The sequence below is a fragment of the Sus scrofa genome, chromosome 2, assembly GCF_054392235.1.
Source record: "Sus scrofa isolate SSC_HxYL_T2T_F1_AM1 chromosome 2, Sscrofa_HxYL_maternal_Yorkshire_Landrace_v2.0, whole genome shotgun sequence".
NCBI lineage: Eukaryota > Metazoa > Chordata > Mammalia > Artiodactyla > Suidae > Sus > Sus scrofa.
In genome coordinates this window covers 20,789,097-20,810,387 of record NC_139384.1, presented here as the reverse complement: position 1 = coordinate 20,810,387, position 21,291 = coordinate 20,789,097, and the positions used below count along the sequence as shown (strand labels likewise).

General features: G+C 53.9%; 1 protein-coding gene across 4 annotated transcripts in view; it reads left to right on the top strand.

The window, feature by feature from the left end:
- Nucleotides 1-3,243: 3,243 nt before the first annotated feature.
- The window catches only part of TSPAN18 (tetraspanin 18), a 207,417-nt gene continuing 189,369 nt past the window's right edge, over nucleotides 3,244-21,291 (top strand). For 3 of the 4 annotated variants that reach the window (XM_085010090.1, XM_021083155.2, XM_003122850.7), the window contains exon 1: nucleotides 3,892-4,221. The gene's annotated coding sequence lies outside the window, so the exon portion shown is untranslated. Of the gene's footprint in view, nucleotides 3,426-3,891; nucleotides 4,222-21,291 lie in introns of those variants that run through there. The other variant, XM_085010089.1, reaches the window with a different exon arrangement.

Genomic DNA, 21,291 nt, shown 5'->3' with positions numbered 1-21,291 from the left:
CTTTATATTCCCGTCTAGACAGGCGTCAGCTCACTGAGCCTCCGAGAGTGTATGTGGGCAGCTCAAGGCAGCACAGTTAGGAGGTGGCATCTACTGTTCCCTGAGCACCAGCTCTGCCAGATGCCAGAGACCCAGAGGTGAACTCGGCAGGGCCTCAGTACTTGAGGGGCGGGACCACAGGCTAATCGGCCGTAAATTTATAAATGTTAGGAACAAAAGGTCAGCCCTTCTAGTGATTTCGAATTCCTTTGACGTGAAGGAGACTTTCTCCTTGAGATCTTATGTAAGACACTAGCGTACAGAACAGATGAAAAGGGAGCTGGCGTCTGGCTACACTGAGAAGCTGAGAGGGACGTTTCCTTCTCCCTTCCACGCTCCTAGGTACCCGGGAGCGGGAACTGCCAGCCTGATTTGAAATCCATGGAGCCCATCCAAACATCCCATTTTACAGATGGGGACACTGAGGCCCACAGAGGGTAGGGAATGGTCAGGTGGCCTGTCCACTTGGGCCTGTGACTGGTGGTGTGGGGCTCTCTGGTCTGCATTTGTGTCCCCAGGATGCCAGGGTGTGGCTGTGCCCCGCAGGCATCCCATGTCCAGGGACTCCCGCTGCTCAGCACTGACCACGCTCTGGCGGGTTGGACGCTTTCATGCCAGTTCATCACTTTTTTCCGGCTGACAGAAAAAAATGAAGTCCGAGAGCCCCTTAGAGGAGTGGGGAGTGCAGGTTTTTGGAAGAAACATTTCTACGAGAACCCCAAACACCAGGGGAGGAACAAGGGCCCTGGCCCTGGAGTCTGGAGGCCTCCATCAATGCCCGGGAGCTAGTCAGTGATTCTTCCTCAGTTTCCCCATCTTGAAAATGAGATGACTGGATGACAATGAATTCTCCACAAGATTCCTTCCAGGGTGGGCAGGTGGGGACTCTAGAACCTTCCAGGCCAGGCCCCTTCTGGGTTTATGACAACCTAGGCTCCAGTCGGCCAGCAGTGGCCTCAACCCAACCTTCACTCTCTCCTGGGGACGGCTGACTCGGGTCCATCCTCTCTTCCAACATTTGTCCCCCTTTCCAAGCCTCCCCCACCCCCCACCCCTAGTAAGGTGGGAGCCGTCTCCCTCTCTGTTTCGCAGCAAGCCACAACCTTGGTTCCTTTCTTGCTTTTATCAAAGGCTGCCAATAGGGATCCTAGAAGCCATTTGCCCTGGCTCCTCGTGGAGACACGGAGGCCAGACAAGGCAGGACGTCCCCAAGGCCAGCCTGTGAGAGGGAGGGAGGCCAGCTCGCTGCAGTCCGGATTGCCTTCTCTTGCCCAGGACTAAATTCTTAGGGTTCCTGACCCTTGCCAAAAAGGACTTTTTGCCTTATTCATTTATTTTCCTTTTTAGGGTCTCGCCTACGGCATAGGGAAGTTCCAGGCTAGGAGTCAAATCAGACGTGCAACTGCTGGCCTACACCCGAGTCAGAGCAACACCGATCCCTCACGCACTGAATGAGGCCAGGGATTTAAACCACATCTTCGTGGGTACTAGCTGGGTTCTTAACCCGCTGAGCCACAGCAGGAGCGCCTTACCTAATATATTTAAAATTGTGTTTCCCAATCGTGGGACATCAGAGAGCTTCAAGGAGGTTTAAGGCCCTTCATCCTGGGACCTTCCCCCACCCCGACCCCCCACCCTCACTCCCCCACCCCCGGGAGGAGGAGGATCGGGGGTGGGGGGTCCCTCTCCAGGTCTCTCTCAGCCCTTTTGATCACAACTTGGAGTCTCAGTTTATTGCTGCTGTGTCCTTAACACCTTTCTGTCCTCGTTAAGCTCCCTTTTCCAGAGAGAGTGGGGCCTCTGGCTCAACACCTTTCCCAGGCGGCAGCAGTAGCTCCTCGGAATTTTTTTTTTTTTTATTGTGGTTAAATATACATTGCTAGAATTTAATAACACTGTTTTATTTTCATGGTATTCATTTTTATGGTTACCTTCTATTTATAGTAACACGGTGCCAGTTTTCCATTTATGGTCGTGATATAACATTTCTTTGTCAAAACAAGTGAATCTAAGTTAAAAAAAAAAAAAGATAAAACAAACAAAAAACCCCAGAGTTGATTTAAAGAAAGCTATTAAGCAAATGGTTTTATCTGGCGTGCAGATAGGGCCAGATTTTCAACAGAGGCTGCAGAACGGCTGAGGTCTGGGAAACGCTGACTTGGAACTGAGCTGTCCTCCCAGCTGGGTGGCTGGACTGTCCAATTGACCTGCTCTGTCCTCATCTCCCTGGGGTCCCTTCTCCCACCTCCTCCTGCCTGCTCCTGCCAATCCCCTGGACCCTCAGAAACTCCGTCCATCCCTCCCAATGCCTCTGGCCTCCACCTCCCAGGCCCCCAGCACCCTGCCTGTGGCTTCATGATTTTTTTCCCTCCTTAAATTTACGTGGCGCCTTGCATCCAAAGAGGCCCACACAGAAGGCCTCTTCCAGCAGCATTCCAGAAACGCAGAGCCTGTGGGGCTTCTCGGCAAGAAGGGTCAGCCTCTTCCCCAATCCTGTTTTGGCAACTGAAGAAGCAAATATGGAACCTGAAGCCCTTTCAAGTTTTCTTTGTCCTTCTTCTACAGAAATTGCACGGATAGAGACACCCCCCCCCGGGGGGGGGGCAAGCACTGCTCCTGCTGGGTCCATTTAAAACCTGTGGATTCAGGGTTTTTTCTCCCAGTCACACTCTGTTAGTCCCACCTCAATTTACTCAGTGAAATGCTTGAAAGGACCAGACATCCTCGAAGTTCTTAGAAGGATATCTCCTTTTCCGGGAATGTGGGCAAGGAAAGGTAGCCACTTCCTGCGCCTGCAAACGCTGCCCTGTGGCCTGACATCATGAGCATTCCTATCCAAGGCTGCAGTACTTTCAAATCCTATCAGTCATTCACTCCTTAGTGAGAATCAGTTGACCAAAGGAGCCTCCTGCAGAGCTTGTGTGTCTTTGAGTGTCCCGGCAGGCGGGCACCAGAACTGGAAGCTTCAGAGCTGGGACTCAGACAGTTGTTGTCCAGGGAACAGGAGTGGGCAACCCGAGCCCCTCTCCTCTGAGGGGCTAGCAAGCGCTTTCACTTGGGCTGTCTGCTTTGATCTGCTTACTTGTCCATTTTGTCTGGGGCGGGCGGATGGAATAGCTGCTTCACAGAATAGGTTCAGAGGTTAAATGGCTCGGTGAAGTCATGTGTCAGTGGCTGGGGAGGGGATGTGTGACTGAGGCCGAGGGACAGAGATGAAAAGATAAGGTCTGAGATGGAGACACAATCGGGTCATCTGCATCTGGCCTGAAGTTGGCACCCCCCCCCCAGCGCCCCCCACCTCCTGCTGCAAACCCCTTCAGCATCCTCTATTATCTGCGACAGTCCAAAGCAGCCCAGGGAGGGTGAATCCCGCTGGCTTTCAACAGGTACTTCCAGGGTAGCGGGAAGCCGAGGACCAAGGTCCAGATGGAGGATTATCCCCCCGCGGCCCCATAGTCCGGTTATGGAGGTGGGGGCAGCGTGGAAGTTCGCCTGGAATAAATGTTCCGATCTAGCCGGCCCCACTCCCCACTTCCCCACCGGATCCCCAGAACTGACCCGAAGCGAGGGCCAGGGAGCAGAGCGGGGAGGCGGACAGAGGAGAAGTTAGGGGAGAAAGGCAGAGGGTGGCTGGCCCCAGCGGCCCCCGGAGCGAGGCCTGGTGGCCGGACTGAAGGCGGAGACCGAGGCAGGGAGGGGGCGAGGGGCAGCGGGCCGGAGGAGACGTGCCTTCACGGCGGCCGCCACGGCAGCGGTGGCGGCGGCGACTGGAGAGGGAAGGGGAGGAGGTTTGGGGAGGGGAGGGAGCGCCGGGGGGGGGGGGGGAGGAGGGAGGGACGGAGCGGTGGCGGGGAGGTGGGGCCGGCGGACTGGCGGGCGGGCGGGCGGCTGCAGCTGCCGCCGGCGTCTCGGGGACTCCAGGCTGCAGGGCGGACGCAGCGCCGAGCGATCCACCGCGGAGCCGCGCGAGGCCGCCCGAGCCCAAGCCCCGGCCCCGGGCGAGCGCCGCCGCCTCCGCCTCGCGCCAGCGGGTCTCCGGACGCGCCGCCGCCGCCGCCGCCGCCACCGCCGGGAAGGCAGCTGGCGCCGAGCAAGTTGCGAGCGCGCCTCTCCTCCCAGGGAAAGTTTCCCCCGCGGCCGCCGAAGGGAGTTGGCGCGGGGTCTGGCCGCTGCCGCTGGAAGGTAGGAGCTCCGCACCTCCGTGACCTCCGTGCACCCGGCCGCCGCGCCCCCGGGGATTTGAGGACCCAAGCGCGCTCCCCCTGAGAGACTGTTGGGCGCGGTGGGGGTGGAGTGGGGGGACCCCAGGACGGTTCTGGGGAAAGCCGGGAACCAAGTTCTACTTCAGCTAGCTCGGGGAGGGGGCAGGAGAGACGTGCTCGCCCCCCCATTCCTGCCCCGAATCCGCCGAGGGCCAGGGGCTTCCCCCGGGACAGGTGCAGCGCCAGCCCAGCGCTCCCGGCGGGTGAATGGGGGGCGCCTGCAGAATGGCGGGGTGGCAGGTGTGATTACAGGGTTGGGGTCTCGGCGAGCGCTGCGTCCTGGGGTGGGGGGAAGCGTTGCCCCGCACCATGCCACTCTGGAAGGGGGCAGGCTGGGACTAGGGATTACAAAGGAGGATCCGGGCCGGAGGATCGCCGGGCCCAGCAGGAGCACTGAGAACCGGTCGCCTTCGGGGTCCCAGGAAGCGGGGCGGGGCGGGAGCGCCACGCTTTCCTCCGGGGCCCCCTTTACTCCGTACGCGGTGTGTGCGGTCTGGGGAAGCGGAGATTCCCTTGGGGGCTCGGCGGATCCGAAGCTCGAGCAAGTCCAGGTTTAGGGGGCGCCGTGGGAGTCCGCTTGCCGGGTTGGCAAGGGTGGGTTCGCGCCGGCCCTGGGTCCCGGCTGAATTGAGGTCAGTTGGATCCCGCCAGGGGGCGCCCTTCCCTGGCCCTTTCGGCCACAGGAAGACGAGCCCCGGTTCCTGAGAGACAAATACATCGAAATCCAGAACAGATAACCGCAGACTGCCCCTGTCCCCCCCGCGCCCCAACAGGCGCTGGGCCGGCCCTGAGCAGCAGCCACCCCCAGCCGGAATCGGGGAGAGGGTCCGAGTGGGAGGCTGGGACCCCCCAGTTATAACTGTGCTGTGTACTGGAAAGCTTGGCCGTCAGGAGTTGGTTTTTCTTGGGGGAGCTGGCAGGGTGTATGGGTGAATAAAAAAATTCACCCCCAGAAAAACAAAAAGGAAGGGAACTTAACGTCAACAGCGAATTGCTGTGGAGGAAGTGGATGGGAGAATGAACTTTTTGAGGTTTCTTTGGAGTCTGAAACCCAGCCTGCAGAATGTGCCTCTTTTGTAAAAGTCCTACCTTTGTTCCACGGATCTGGCCGGATCCCCTTCTCGTGTGGGTGGGAAGAGGGTCTTGGGCTGTGTCCCCTCCTCTGGGTTCAAAGAAACTGGGAAGCACAGGGCGGGGATGATGGGGGTCCCTTAAAGACTTTAGCAGTCCAGGCTCAAGTGATAAATAAATCTCTTAGTCAACAAGAGCCCCTCCTCCTGGGGTCTGGGGTCTGCAGGCCACATTCATCTGGTCACTTCATGGTGACTGGTGGAAACCTGCTACCGGTCCCATTGTGTGACCTCAGGGGCCCTGTGTGTTGAGTCTGTGCATCCATGCCGAAGCCTTGGGAAGCCAGGCTGCTGGCGTTTATGAAGAGCTTCATCTTGTCATGCATGGGGCTGTTCGACATTGAAGGGACACTGAAGGGACTGTGGCCTCATCTTTCTAACTCCTTCCCTCCTCCTTGCTGCACCCCAAGTGAGTCCAAATGTGCAAATCAAAGAACGCAGGCGGTGGCCTCATAGGGGCCAGTGGAAGTTTTCCTCTTTCTCTGGGCTGCAAACCTTCGCCCCTTAGGTTGCCCCCGCTTCCTCCCATGTCCCCCGAGTCCCCTGCAAAGGCGATGGAAACTGGGTGGCCCCTGAAAGAGAGTTGAGGTTCTTGCTTTCAGTGTAGCCCTCAGCTGTGTTTGTTGGATGCTCTAGGCCAAAAGTTGCCGTAAAAAAAGATCAGCATGCTTTTTATTTCGAATAGAATAGGACGAGTAGGGAGGAGACAGCGGAAAGGGTGGAGAACCCCTGTCTCTGGATTTGTCTTCAAGACATTCCACGGGGCCAGAAAACAAAAGGAGTTGTCTGGAGGGTTTTTTGGTTTTGTTTTTATTGAGATTTTCTTCTGAGGGAAGCCTGCCCCCAACCCCTGCCCTGGGAACCTGGGCGTGGGTGGGGTAGGGTGGGGTGAGGCCTGAGGGCTGGCATCTCTGCCCCCCACCCACACCCTACCTGCCCCGAAGAGAAGATGGAATTGAGACCCCGAGGCCTGCTGATGTTCTGTGGATTTGGAACTTCATGTGTGAACTCACACAGCTCGCAGGCAAATTCTGAGATCTCTGATGCAGCAATATTTCCAGTCTTGGGCACCCTGTCTGCTGGTCCTTCTGTCCCCCAATCCATTCAAAGGACAGGCCCTTGGGATATCTTTATCCAACCCAAGGCTGAAAGGGTGGTATTTCAGTGCAAGTTCCAGGCCACGTTCTAGTAGCATCGATTCAACTGGAGTTGGATTTAAGACACCTTGCATGGATCCTGGAAGTACCCCGTCTCCTTTAAAACCTGCCCTTGTCAGCCTGAAAACAGCTCCCTGAATTACTGAATGAGTTTTTAATGGTCTGGGGTGGGGTGGGGGTGGGGCTGGGTTGGAGGACTGGGTGCCAGGCGGGGACAGGTGTGTGTGTGTGGGGGGTCAAGGTAAGCGAGCATGGCAGGGGTTTGTGGGAGGGGTTGGGAAGGGAAGGAAACAGCAGATTTGTGATCCAGCTCTTTGGGGTTCTGAATGTGGTTCGAGGCGAGTCACTTTTCTTCTGGAACCTGCTTTCCCAGTCTGTAAACTGAGGGGGTCGGTCTGGGAGATTCTGGGGCCCTTGCAACTTAAAGTCAGGAAAGTAAGGTTTTAGGGCCCTAGGCAGCCCTGCTCTGCTTTCCGCCTCTCCTTGCTCTGCCCCAAGCAGCCCTTACACTGCACGTGGACCAGGCACCCACCCTCCGTCGGACCGAGAATGGAGGGTGGTGCGAGTGAGCTGTTCCTGCTGGGAGCCCCATTTCTGTCTCCAAACTTGCACCTCATCCTTTTTCTGGATGCCCATCTGGCCCTGGGAAGAGTAAACGGTGGTGGCTGGGCTGCCCCTTTAGGGACCCCTCTTTGCAAAGGGCTGCTCTTCTGGTCTATTTCACCAGCCATTGGGAAGGAAAAATCAGGAACATTTGTTCATGCTCAGCTGGGACACAGCAAAGGAGGCGGGGGCTTGGAAACCAGCACTTCGGTCCCCCGGAGCAGATGAGCAGTTGATGGGGTATTTTTGCAATCTGATGCCGTTCAGTAACCCGCCAGCCTGGGCTCCTCCTGCTGCACGGGCTGCCACCTTGGACCCGCATCAGCGCTCCGATGGAGTGTGAGTGTGTGTGTGTGTGTGTGTGTGTGTGCGCGTGCACGCACGTGCAGATTGTGAAACACTTATTAAAAAGAGGGGGAGAGGAAGATGAACCCCAGTGTTTGCATCTGGCAAAGCAGGTCTTTCATCTCAGCACTTGTTATCTTAAAGTCCAACCCTTGCCCCTTGTCTGCACCCAAGACTGCTGGTTTAATTAGTAATTAAACAACTCAGAGAGGACAGAAACATGTTCACTGGTCGTAAGTGTGTACACGTACTGATTGGCAAGAGGATGGAGTGGAAAGGTCACTGGACCCACTGGATCAGGAGAAGGACGCTTGTGTTCTAGCCCCGAGTCTGTGGCAAGTGGAGCTGTGAGACCTCGAATGAGTCACTGCCCCTCTCTGGGCCTCAGTTTCCCTCTTTCTTTAGACGCAGCCTTGTGAGGAAGCCGGGCTTCCTGGGTTTGAGTGTTGACTTTCTCCCACTTATTAACATGTAACCGTAGACCATTCACCTTCTGGTGCCTCAGTTTCCTGATCTGTAAAATGGGACTAATACCACTTCATCAGATCGTGATGAAATGGCAGTGCAATTAAACATGTGGAACACTTAGCACAGTGCCTGGCAGGTAGTAAATGCTCAACAAATAGTCGCTATTATCACTGTCATTATTATTATTACTGTTATTGTAAACTGGGAGCGATCAACTACCACCCTTTCCAGGTCTGGTATTCTGGGGCTCTGTGGGTGGGTCTGCTTTTGAGATGAAGACAAGGGCGAGTGAAACAAATTGCTTTCCTTGTTTTTGTTTTATTTCCCCCCCTCCCTTCCTTTCCCTGCCTCACAGAGGGACTCCTGAGTTAAAATCTTGCGAGTGTGCTCATGATAGCCCCATCCTTGTGGCAGGAAGCCCAGTGTGACGTCACTGAAAATATCCTGGTTTCTGGCACTTGAGGGATGATATTTCATCAGCTCGTGTTTGCCCATCCTTTCCTTTCCATCCTTTGTTTCCTACCCTTAACCATAGTACGAAGACCATATGTGTGGATAATGAGTTTAAGCTGATAAACAACTCGCAGATTCACCCAAATAAAAGGCCGTCCTCCTGCAAGACACTTTCGACTTTAACATAAATAATCTGGCTCCTTCGCTGCATTGCACTGTGTCTGGCTGGCCCTGCTTCCCTCTCTGGGTTCTGCCCCTTGGTCTGTGGCAGGTCTGCGGTCTGGGCTGTGTCAGCCAACCTGGCTGGGCAGCCTCAGGCTGCACCTCCAGCGAGGCCGGTGCTCTGGGCCAGTGACAGACGATTTGGGGAGTGCTCCCCATTGGCTGGGAGCCAGACCACGCCTGTCACCTCCGCTCAGACATTATCCCCATGTTCCAGATTAGGAAGTAGGGCTCAGAAAAATCAAGAAGGTGACGGGTGGGACTGCAGTTTGATTCTAGGTTCATCTGATTCTCCAGCCTGGGCTCAAATCCAGTCTGTGATATTTCCTCTCCTATCAAAACACCCTATGAGCCCAAAGCCCTAGGAAAAACTTCCCTAAGATGCCATCAGGCCCCTTCCTCCCTGCCTTTGCTCATCTTCCAGGTGCAGAGTGCCTTATGAGATTCTCTTTTTCCATCCTGCATTGATTACTCACCCATCCTGGGGACACTGAGGGGTAGGAGATTTTGGGGACAGGGTTGCTTACGGGAAGGGAATGATTTTATTAGGCAACAAAAGGTTGTAATTAAACAAGGATGCATGTTGGAATCACAGATGTGAACTTGCATCCTGATTCTGCCATGTATTGTTCCTTTATTTGTAAAAAGCAGAATAATTACAACAATAACATTGTTAAGTAACACCAGTAGCCACAGCAGGCAACCCCAGACTCTCAGTGGCTCTCAGATCCATCAGTATGGATCTCTGCTCCACACAGTAACTCAGGGACCCAGGCGAATGGTGACGCTTCCATCTTTGTAGCTGTATCTCCTGGATGATGTGATATCCATGGTTACTGCAGGGGGGAGGGAGAGAAAGATGGAAAAGGTGCACTAATGCTCGACTGCCTCAGCCAGGAGGTGACGCACATCACCTCAGCTCTAGTACCTTGGTTGGAACTGTCACATGGCCCCAAACCAGCTGCGAGGGAGGCCGGATGTTTGCTGAGCATTAACACCCTGCCTTTATATTTCCCGGATAGAGTACTTTGAGGATTAATTGAGATGATGCATTTAAAGCTTCTGGCTTAGACCTGGCACAAAGTCAGTCCTTAACTCATGGAAAGTTACTTTCCTTAATGATCCCCGACGTGCACTGATTGCACTTTAGAGATTACAGGCTGTGTACATGGCAATAATCTCTGGACAGACCATAAAGTGCCTATAGTACACTGGAAGGAGGTGAGCTCAGAGAGGCCAAGGGACTGGCAAGTGAGCGCACAGCAAGGGCACGAAACCAGGTGCTTGACCTTCAGCCAAGGGCTCCCTTGGCTTCCTCTGCTTTACTGAAATGTACTGCTCTGGGAACATCTTCCAGAACCCTCCAGAACCCATTTCTGGTCCTATCTCCTTGTCCCATATCCTAATGGTGTGGACCTTCCATATTCATCCTGGGTGTGCGTATGGGCAGGGGAGAGGGCAGAGCAGGGGGAGCAGGCTGGGTGGAGGCTGCAGGAACTATCTGGAAGCTGGAGAAGCAGTATAGGGGCATGAGAAGCCTTAGATTTAGATATTCAGAGTGAAAGCCATAGGAATTTGGGCCCCACATTCACTGCTTTGGGAACTGCTGTGCATTCAGGCATTGAGGTGCCTTCAAATGACTCAGAAGAGTACCTGGTGTTTTCTGTCCCACCTCTGTAGTCCCTGCTGGCCCCTCTCGCTCCTTGTGGGATTGGGCAGGTAAAGAGAGGGGAGCTGATGAGGCTTTTCCAGCCCTGTTTTCCGAGATAGTCAGATGGTCAGACCCAGGTTTGAATCCTGCCTCCTCTACTTAGCACTCCATGGTCGCTCTGGCCTCAGTTTTCTCCTCTGTAAAATGGGAACAACGAGGAAAGCTATAACGCTGATCAAGTGCCCAGCAAGTGGTAGGTGTCAATGTGTTTGCACATCTCTCCCCGCCTACTTGAGTAAGAAGGCAGAGATTGCTTGGCAAGCGGCCAGCACCTGAGGCCAATACTCCGTCGCTCGGGGGTGGGGTGGGGTGGGGAGGCTCTGGGTCCCCATCCTGGGTGGCCTTGGGCTGGGCTCTCATGATGAACTAATACTAATATGGCTTCCATGTGAAATGGGAGAGGAATCTGGAGCCCTGGCCCTGGGATGCAGTCCCATCTTTTCATGTCTCATTACCACTGTGGGCTTGGGGCCTGGGGGCGCTGCTGAGAGCCCCCCCCCCCCACCTCCTGTGTTGCTGGGACAGATTGCAGTGCTCTCAACCTCCTGGGGAGCAGCCCGCCACCACCTGGCGCCTGACATTTGTGGCGAGCCCAGGGTACTCATCTCGTCTGAGATTTTAGCCCCCAGGGGAATGAGGGGCTTCCAGGAAAAATACAGACACCCCTGGAATAATGGGGATTAACTGTCCCCCCATAAGACCCCACAGGGATAGCTGGCAGTCTGGACACTGGGGCTGAGGGGGCTTTGAGAGAGTTTGGTTCCCCAAGATGGGGTTCTGAGGGGGCCCACGGCCGCCCTGGGCATAGTGGACACTTTTCCTGGGGCACCGAAGAGAGTGGCCTTCCAGTGCAGCTGCCCACTAGGGAGGCATGCCGGCTCCTGGCTTTTCCAGGAAGCACTGATGGAACGCACTGATGGAACTGGGCTGCGTTAGGCCTATGAGTTGGGCACCATAGGGTCCCTCAAACACATCTCATTCGCTGCTGCCCCCTGACCTCAGCTTCTGCAGGCCCCCCCCCCCCACAAGCCAGGGAGCTGAGCTTTGGATCCGCTCAAGGGCCCCCTAGGGTGGTGAACCGGTTTCCTAGGGCTGCAGCAACAAGTACCATTGACTGAGGGCTTCAAACAGCAGACATCCATCCTCTCACAGGTCTGGAGGCTGAAAGTCCAAATTCAAGGTGTCGGCAGGGCTCCAGGGGAGGGTCCTTCCTTGCTCTTTCTTTGCTCCTAAAAGCTTCCTTTCCTTAATGAGCCCTCGTGCGCACCGATGGCTCTTTAGGGGTTACAGCCCATGTACATGGCAGTGATCTCGGGACAGATCGGGTAGTGCTTACAGTACTGGGGGGAGCTGAGCTCAGAGAGGCCAAGGGGCTGGCAGGTGAGCGCACAGCAAGGGCACTTAGCCAGGCCCTTGACCTTCAGCCCAGGGCTCCCGCGGCTCCCGTGGCTGTTGGCAATCCCTGCTGTTCCTTGGCTGTCTCTTCCTCGGTCATCACAAGGTGCTCTTCCTCGCTCTGTCGGCTTCCTTCTCATGAAGACACCAGTCATGGTGGATTAGAGCCTGATGACTTCATTGGACCTGGATGATGTCTGCAGAGACCCTGTTGCCGGATAAGTGCACGTCCACATGTATCATGGGTTCGGATGTCAACATAGCTTTGGAGGGCACGCAATTCAGATCCTAACTGGGTGGGTCCTGTTATCGCTCCCTTGTACCACCAGCAAAACCAGCCCGAGAGGCCAAGTCATTTGCTCAAGGCCATACAACCATACACCTAATGAGTAACTGGTACATTAATCTCTGCTCATTTCAGTTTTCTTATCAATCAAATGGGGATTTATGCCCGTCTCGTGACCTAGTTATGAGCATCACATGAAACGTCTGCATCCAGCACACTTTGTCCACAGCTGACATTTATCAGATGCTGTCTTCTCTATTTGCGCCCTCCCAACAGCCCCGGAAGGGTGCTAGGTGTTCCGTATGTGGTTAAGACACATCGCTGCGTGTGAATTGTAACCAATTGCAGGCAGATGTTTTTGTAGAAATACTGATTTGAAATGACTGCCCGAAAGTTTTTTCCAACGTTTCTTTCTGAAGTTGGCGGCCCTCGCCCTCTCCTCTCAGACTGAGAATATCTGGTCCAGATGAATGGTTCTAGCAAACCTTTAGCCCTGGAACCACTGTGACGTTTGCAAGGTGGGTTCAGGAGGACATGTTGTCCTCCCTGGGGACAACATCTGGGCTTCTCTGCATGGGGAGGGGGCTTAGGAGGGAAAAGCACAAGGCTCTCTGCTTCAGGGCCCATCCCAGAGAGGCCCGGGGAGGTTTGGAGGCTCAGCCGTGGAGGCCAGGGGTTCAGATGCACAGCCTCACCCCCATGCCCTGAAAGCAGAATGGGCCACACGCCATCCATAAAGGCTCAGGTTCAAGTCCCAGTTCAGCCACAGTCCATGGCCTTGGTTTAGCCTTTGACAAAATACTTAACTTCTCTATCCTACCATTTTACTTCATGAGGTTTTGGGTTTTTTTTAACATTTTTTTAATAATAGTTGATACACAATGTTCTGTCAGTTTCTGCAGCTCAGCAAAGCGGTTCTGTTGTATATACATTCTTTTTCTCATATTATCTTCCATCATGCTCCATCACAAGTGATTAGATGTAATTCCCTGTGCTGTACAGCAGGATCTCGTCCCTTATCCACTCCAAGTGCAATAGTCTGCATCTAGTAACCCCAAACTCCCAGTCCATCCCCTCCCTCCCCCTTGGCAACCACACGTCTGTTCTCCATGTCCGTGAGTTTGTTTCTGTTCTGTAGATGGGTTCATTTGTGCCGTATATTAGATTCCAGATCTAAGGGATAGCATACGGTATTTGTCTTTCTCTTTCTGACTGACTTCACTTAGTATGAGAATCTCTAGTCGCATCCATATTGCTGCAAATGGCATTATTTTGGTTTTTTTTTTATGGCTGAGTAGTATTCCACTGTGTATATGTCCCACATCTTCTTAATCCATTTATCCGTTGATGGACATTTAGGTTGTTTCCCTGTCTTGGCTATTGTGAATAGTGCCACAATAAGATTGTTTTTTAAATTGAGGAGTAATTGCATAAAACATATTCATTTAGGGTATACAACATAATTATTCAATATTTGTGTATTTTGCAAAATGATCACCTTCAAAATGTTTTATGAAGGTAAAATAAGATTAAAATGCCTAAATGTGTCTTTGAGGCTTGAGTGTGGCACTTCAAAAGTCATCCATGAATGTTAGAGTTATTCTAATTATTTTATTTATGATTTGTTTCCTTCAATGGAATGAGGGCTGAGGCCTGCCTGGCTCGTTCTCCCTGGAGCCTGCCGTGTGCAGCTTAGCCCCTGGGGTCGAATAGATGTTCATAGGTGTTCAGACATGCTGAACGAATGAGTGAATGAGTGAGTGAGTGAATGAATGAATGAATGCTTAGTCACAGCTTCTTTGGGATCACACCCTTCTTTGCTATGCACCATGGCCTCTACCCCAAGCCCCCTTATGTGAGGACACGAGGGATAGCTTGAGGACAAACCCGGTGAGGAGCCAGAGGGTGGCAGGACAAACTCATGAAGGGCCCTTGCATCCAGGGGCAGGGGCAGGGAAGGCCTCCCCATGGCAGTAGGTACAAGTTGAAGCTTGGGAGAGGAGGACGAGCTGGGAAAGAGGAGCCTGGAGAGTTGTGGTCACCAGGACTCAGGCTGTGGTGGCCCCATGGGGAGAGTCAAGTCCTTGGTGTCAGGTGTCCCCACGACTTACGGGGGAACAGACGGCCACGGCCAGCAGAGACACTCGCCCACCCTGGGTTTATTCCCGAACAGACGTACCTCACTCGAGGCGGCCGGCCGGATCTCTGAAAGTGCCAGCTGGATCGGAGGATCCTCGTCCCATTTACAGACAGATTAACTCTCAGATTCCCCTCCCTCCTGACTGCCTGAAACCTAAAATTCAATTTACGGAGGTTCGACTTACACTTTTTAGGGAAAACATCTGTTGTGTAATGTGGCCATGCTGGCCACCTCGCTCTCACAAACCCTTCAGTAAATTCTCGCTTGTGTTCCAAAGGCCTTCTGGCAGCCTCTGCCCCCCCCCGCCCCCCCAGCCCTGCCTCCCTCTGCTCCAGCTCCACCCCCGCCCCCCACCTGCTTCCTTCTCTTGCTCCCACCCATCTAGGACGGTCCTGCACGCGCTCTCCTGCAGTGCTTTCCCTCCTTCTTCAGCTACCCATACCCAATTCCTCCTCCTCCTCCTCTCGAGTCCATCACCTCCTCCCGGAAGCCCTCCTTGACTCCCAGGTGGGCCAGATTTCCCAGCTATGAGCTCTGATTGCTCCACCATCCCCTCCTTCATGGGAGTGTGTCACCATTGGCCCATTGTTGACTTCTCTGTGTGATTATTTAATGCCCGTGTCTCCCCCACTCCAGTGTAAGCCCTGGAGGGCAGGGGCTTATCCCAGGCACCTGGCAGCTGCTCCCAAGATGCTGCCCTCCATTTCTCCCTCTGCAGATCCGTCATTCTCAGGGTGTTTTGGGTAATGAGTGCTGCTAACATGTCCTCATCCCTTCCTGGGTGCCAGGCTCTTTGGGGTCTGATCTCATCAGACAGAATGGTTTACAGCCCCAGCTTTACCACTCCCCAACTCTGCAGCCTTGGGCAAGTTACTCACCCTCTCTGTTCACCCATTTCTCGTCCATAAAATAGGACTAAAAATAATATCTACTTTCTTAGGTTGTTCTGAGGATTAAATAAGTTAATTCTTGTCAAGTTTAATTTCTCATAGTTTTGGAGCCTAGAAGTTCACAATCAAGGTGCCAGCAGGTTCGGTTCTTTCCGGGGTCTCTCACCTTGGCTTGCAGAAGGCTGCCTTCTCATTGTGTCCTCACAGGGCCTTTCCACTGTGCACGTGGTACCTCTGTCGTCCCCTGGGGGGTCCAGATATCTTCTTATAAGGACATTAGTCAGATTGGATCAATTTAATGTAATCTTATCTCTTTAAAGACCCAAGCCCACTCTCAAGCATCACACGATCTGTTCCCTGACTCTGCTCCTCTGTGAGACACCAGGATCTTCCCTGTTGGAGCCAGTTCAGGTTTTTGTGTTTTTTTTTTTGTTTTGTTTCTTTTTTTTTGCTTTTTAGGACTGCACCCACAGCATATAGAGGTTCCCAGGCTAGGGGTCAAATGGGAGCTGCAGCTGCTGGCCTACACCACAGCCAAGCAATGCGGATCCAAGCCATGTCTGTGACCTACACCACAGCTTACGGCAAGGCCGGATCCTTAACCCACTGAACAGGGACAAGGATTGAACCCGTGTCCTCATGGATACTAATGAGGTTTGTTACTGCTGAGCCCCAGTGGGACCTCTCCCAGTTGAGGTCTTAACAGCCAGAATGGGAGGTGATCAGAATATGGGATCTTGGAGGCATCTCACCTGGCCCTTTGCTCCCCTCTAATCCCCCGTTTGGTGGCAACTGCCAACGTTGTAAGGGAATTGGGACCTATAGTCTCAGCATGTGGCGGCTGGGAGGGAGAGAGGCCAGGAGGGAGGCCAGGCCACGGGGAGGTGAGAAGGAAGTAGGAGGGTCCTAGGAAGTGCGAGGGATTATCGAGTCTGGGCTTTTCTCCCTCTCTAGAGGGCATTTGATTTTCCAGGAGTTATCAGAGGCTCTTTGAAATGCATCACCTTTTACTTGTGAAAGACCTAGGGAAAAAAATAACCAGAGGAAACCTAGTAAGAGAATATGGAAAGAGAACAAAAGCAGATTCAATGGAAACTGAGTCTTAAGCCAGTGTCCTCATCCAGAGACAGTCAGTGTGAGCAGCCCCCTGTCTCTGCTGAATTGTTCTCCCAGAAAATGAGCGAAGCTGGGCAGATGGCACCCACCGCGCCTACATCCCTGATGGCCTTTCATCCCTTCTACTTGGCATCTTGTGTTTTTCCCCATGTTCTGTCGTAGCACATACGCTTCTGTCTTGGTTTAGCTGGGTGTCTCCAAAAACAGACCCCGAGCCAGGGTTTGGTACTGTAGTTTCTATATGCGGTGGGGGGGCATTGAGGGTCCATGTGCTAATGAGCTGCCTCCCACTTTGGGCACCTGGGGACCCCGTCCCTCGGGGCCTCTCCCCGGGACAGTGTGGAGCACACCTCAGCGTCAGCCCAGTGAGGGGTCACCAACGTCTGTCTGTCATTGGTGGAGGGTTGCTCCTGGCGACATCAGCTTCTGGAAGCTTCCAGTCTGTCTTCAAGCCAAGAGACTGAAGGGGGTGCTTGAGTAGGGGCCCCCGGAACTGTCCCCTGAAGCTGTCGGGGGTGTCTCCAGGGTGGACCACGGGGTATGGGAGAGGCTTGGCTCACGTGTCAGTGACTTACAGCATCCTTTTGTGATGGGTGCCTAGTTTATCCCTGTGTGGACAGCTGTGATGCTTTTGCCTGGTCCCCACCGGTGAACTGGCCGCTTTTCTGGAACACACCTCTTTCCCGCCACTCCATCCAGCAGACCGAGTGTGGAGTGGCCAGCTGGGTCGGTGGCCAAATTCTCTCTCCCATGGTTGCGTGGCCCTCTCTGGCCTCTTCCTGCTCCCTGCCCATCCCCGCTCGGTCCCCACAGATGTCATTTTGACCCTTTCCTCTCATGGGGTCCAGGAGCCTGGGTGAGGTGGGGTCTGGGAGAGACCCTGGGGCCCTTGGGAGAGCACTTGTGAGAGGGAGGCCAGAGGTCGCTGCAGAGGGTGGCCTCCACCTTCCTCCAGGGTCGGTCGAGGATGTCTGCTGGCAGATCAAAGGGCTTTTGTTGTTGTTTTATTTTCCTTTCCAGCAGTTTCTTGCTGGGGAAGCAGGCTGTGGAGCCAAGGCAAACAGCACCCTCTGAGCCCGCTGCCTGCTGGTTCTGCGAGGCTGGGGAGAGGGAGGCTCTGCAGCTGTGGCCGGGACGGGCTAGCTGGGCTGCTTTCCCGGGGGGCCTTTCCCTCTCTGAACCCAGAGACCGAATGGCAACGCTGGGGGCTGAGCTCAGAGCCTGATGGGCCCAAGGAGGCCTGAGAGTTGGGGGAGCAGGGCAGAGGCCCCAAGAGGGCTGGACCGCAGACCAGACTCAACCCCTGAATTGCCGTCCTTACTGCACCCCAACTGAAGAGATGGGGAGAGCCCTGGCCTGGGAGTCCAGAGAGTCAGGGCCGCCGGCGCCAACCCTGTTTGCCTCGTGTCCCCTGAGGACCTCTGACATCATGTCCACACTCTGGGGAGGGGTTGCTCCCTGTCCCCCAGTCTCCTTCGGAGTCTCCAATGCGGAATAGCCTGAAAAGCCTTGAATCCCCTGGAGAAAAGCACTCAGGAAGCTGAGGCGCGGTTGTTGATGAAAGTGGGGGTGTTGTTTAAATAAATTAAAAGTGCAAGAGGAAAATCCATCAGCATTATTCTCCGTCGCTGGGATGATATGCATAGCATTTCCTCCCTTTCATTTGCTCATTTTCTCAAAGCAGTGTGAAGAAAGAAAGTGTCTGATGATTGGCCGCATAATAAGCTCAAATAAAAATCCTCTTTTTAAAAAAACTGGTTGCTATGTAATTGAATCGAAATAATGGGCAATTTTTGTTTTTAAGTAGCCCTACCACTCACAAAGTTCTATTCAAACCTGTTGGAGAGATACGTGTGTGTTTGCACGCAAAGAAAAAAGATCTCACTGATAGAGAATCTTTGGAGCAAAACAATAATAACGATAACAATATTATTTAAATTAAGTTGTGGGCCTATCTGCTGGGGAGGAAGGCATGGGATTAAAATCAAATGCTCTTCTAGAAGGAAGATTTCCGAAGGCAGCTGTGGAGTCCAGGTGGCATTTGAATGGGGCTATAGGTGAATGGGAATTGAGTTCAAATCCTGGCCCAGTTCCTCACCAGCTGCATAACCCAGATAAGTTCTTCTTCTTCTTTTTTTTTCTTTTTTTGTCTTTTTTAGGGCTGCTTCTGTGGCATATGGAAGTTCCCAGGCTAGGGGGTGAATCAGAGCTGTAGCCGCCAGCCTACGCCACAGCCATAGCAACACAGGACCTGAGCCACGTCTTCGACCTACACTACAGCTCACGGCAACGCCAGATCCTTAACCTGGTGAGCAAGACCAGGGATTGAACCCTCAACCTCATGGATACTAGTCAGATTCGTTTCCGTGGCGCCACGATGGGAATTCCATTGGCAAGTTCTTGATCCTAACTGAGCATTCCCCATCTGGAAAAAAGGCACATTTTCCTCATCTGGAAAAAAGGCACATCCAGTCCATCCCTGGGCTGGATCCAGAATGTGCCTCGGTGCTGGGCATGGAGTGACCTGCCATGTTGGCTCTCTTTCCTTCCCTTTTCTCTCCAGAAGCACAACAGAGTTTTCCCATGTACCCAGCAGACCCATAGATGTAATCTCATTTGATGCTCTGTAGGCTGATTGGAGTGAGATTTAAAAAAATTTTATTTTTGCCATGCTCGTGGCCTGTGGAAGTTCCCTGGCAAGGGATTCAACCTGTGCCACAGCAGGCCCCCTCTGTCCCTCCCTCTGAGGACACAGAATTTCTGCTCTCTTGGTCTCAGCTGGTGGATGCCCGCCACTTCTATGGGTGACTCAGGCTTGGTACTGCTGCCACTCAGAGAGCGATGGGAACACAGCCTCTCAGGCGTTCAACGCACCCTCCTTTCCTGCCATACAGGGTCGCCCTTTGCCAGAGACGCTTTCTTACTGGACCTGGCTCGGCTCCTGGCCCTCACGCTCCTGATGCTGCTGGATTCTCTGAGATTGGCTTTGCCTCGGTTCCTGGAGGTTCTTGAGACAACAGTGTTCTTCAGATCCCTCCTCGTGCCCCTCTGTAATCTTGTCTCTCCTGTCCGTTAACAGGGGCCTGTGAACAGAAACAGCACTCCCTGCCCCCGCCCCCCAAGAATTCAGGAGCTGGGGAATGTCTGAATATGTACACACACGTGCCCTTGTGTGGGTTCTGCTGGGCCATGAACTTGGGCCTCAAGGCAACACCAAGGGCCGTGTCAGACAGAAGTGTGACACTGAAGGCAGCTGATGACCATATCTTTGGGGTGAAGAGGAACAGGATTGGGGCAAGGTCTATTCCGGCCAGTTCAGCAGGTGATGGGAAGAGAGCCTTGGGGTGGGGGTGGGGGTGGGGGTTAGACCCTGGGCCTGGGGTGTCAGGGCATCCTGGCCCTGCCACTTCCTGGTGTGGGTGACCTTGGGCTGGTTAAGTCTTGATACTTCTTTCCGTCCTGCGTGAAGCTAGATACCAGCAGTGCAAGCTGGTGGGAGACAGAGGGGCCGAGCTGAGCTCCGCCATGGACAAGAGGCTGCAGATGTCTGGGGAGAGGCGTGCGCAGGAGTTGAAATTCCCCACATTTCGAGTTGCCCTTGGGTCCTTTTCCCTGTCGCATTAGTCCTGCCACCTCTGGGAATGGTGAGAAGTCTCCTACATGCTGTAGCCATTTCTGGTCCTGCCTTCACTTCCCGCCGTGGACGTGGACGGGCGTGCTGGGCGCCTTCCTCTGCTGTCCCCCCGAAAGCCCCAAAGCCCCACGGAAGGCAAAGACTTTGGAGGTGAAGATACAGCTGTTTCCAAGGGAGGCGATGCTGCTGTGACACAATCGGAGGACTCAGTTTCGGGCACCTGTGACTAAAAATGGCCTCAAAAGGCAGCTTTGCAGATGTTAGGGAACTTCTGGTATTTTATTTATTTTTTTATTTTTTTAAATTTATTTTTTATTTTTATTTATTTTTTATTTTTTTGGGGTCTTTTTTGCTATTTCTTTGGGCCGCTCCCACGGCATATGGAGGTTCCCAGGCTAGGGGTCGAATCGGAGCTGCAGCCCCTGGCCTACGCCAGGGCCATAGCAACGCGGGATCCGAGCCACATCTGCAACCTACGCCACAGCTCACAGCAACGCCGGATCGTTAACCCACTGAGCAAGGGCAGGGATCGAACCCGCAACCTCATGGTTCCTAGTCGGATTCGTTAACCACTGCGCCACGACAGGAACTCCAACTTCTGGTATTTTTGAGCTTTTAAAAAAAAAAATTCTAGTATGAGCGTGGGGAGAAGAGCAAGAAAGAGCCATCTGTCCTGGTTGAGGGGAGAAAATGAGATGGCTTGGTTTTCATTTGCAGCAAGGCACACTGTAAGTTTTTCTGCAAATGTTAATAAAGACGGAAAGCGATGGGACAGCCCAGCCCCGCCCCCCAACCTCTGGGCTGGGAGCCCCGCCCCCCAACCTCTGGGCTGGGAGCCCCGCCCCCCAACCACTGGGCTGGGAGCCCCGCCCCCCAACCACTGGGCTGGGAGCCCCGCCCCCCAACCACTGGGCTGGGAGCCCCGCCCTAGGTTTGTGTTGTGTGTGTTACCGCTTTGGAAAAGGGCAGTTTCCCCTGATGTCGGATCACCAGTCTCAGGCGCATTAGGGAAAATCTCTTGGAGCCCAGGGATCAGCATGAGAACGGCTCTTGGCTCTGGCCTTGTCTCTGAGCTGAGAACCCAGCCCGCGGCCAGCCTGGGCACTGCTTCCACTGTTTACTGCTTCTCTGGGGAGACGCGAACCAGATGTGATTGGTTTGAGATGAATGAGGTTCCCATCATGTTTCTGGCTTCTCCAGTAGTTCCCCTGGAGAAGAGTGAAAGAGCCTTGGATCAAGGTCCCCTCGGGCAAGGCATTAGCTCTCTCTCTGGGCTTGTGTGCCACCCTTAAAACCTGTAGCCAAAACCGCAAAGAAACACCCCAGAGCAGAGATAAATTATCTGCACAGCAAGCTTCTAGGGTTGTGTGGGAATCACAAGCACATGGGCTGAAGAAGGGGGCCAGGCTTGGGTCTGGTTCTTTCTCTGCTTCTTACTCC